Below are 797 nucleotides of genomic sequence, written 5' to 3' on the forward strand. Positions count from 1 at the left end.
CGACGAGGCGAAAATTGTGATGGAAGAAGTTCATGAGGGGATCTGTTCTGCCCATCAAGGACCGAGAACACTCGCGCAAAAGATCATTCTGATGGGTTATTACTGGCCTTCGATCAACTTGGATTGCGAGCAGTATGTTCGACGATGCGCCACTTCCCAAGAGTTTCACAAGTTACCCGGTCGACCAGCCACCTACTANGGATGTACGACTTGAAGAATTACATCGCCAACGGCACTCTACCTGACGACTCCTCCCGGGCAAAGAAAGTTAAGTTGAGGGCACCGCGCTTCCAATTGATCGATGATAGACTCTACAAAAGATCATATGGTGGACCGCTTCTTCGGTGCTTAACCAACGACGAGGCGAAAATTGTGATGGAGGAAGTTCATGAGGGGATCTGTTCTGCCCATCAAGGACCGAGAACACTCGCGCAAAAGATCGTTCTAATGGGTTACTACTGGCCTTCGATCAACTTGGATTGCGAGCAGTATGTTCGACGATGCGCCACTTGCCAAGAATTTCACAAGTTACCAGGTCGACCAGCCACCTACTATCAACCCGTCAGCGAGGTAATACCATTTGCGAGGTGGGGAGTGGACCTGATCGGAGCATTCCCAATGGCAGCTGGACGCAAAAAGTATGTGATTGTGGCGATTGATTACTTCACTAAGTGGGTGGAAGCAAAGGCTTTGGCAACTATCACTTCTCAACAGTGTCAAAAGTTCCTTTGGAAAAATGTGATTACTCGTTTCGGGGTACCCGTTCAATTGATCACAGACAACGGGACACAATTTGA

Source organism: Ipomoea triloba, chromosome 1 (assembly GCF_003576645.1).
Source record: "Ipomoea triloba cultivar NCNSP0323 chromosome 1, ASM357664v1".
Taxonomy (NCBI): Eukaryota; Viridiplantae; Streptophyta; class Magnoliopsida; order Solanales; family Convolvulaceae; genus Ipomoea; species Ipomoea triloba.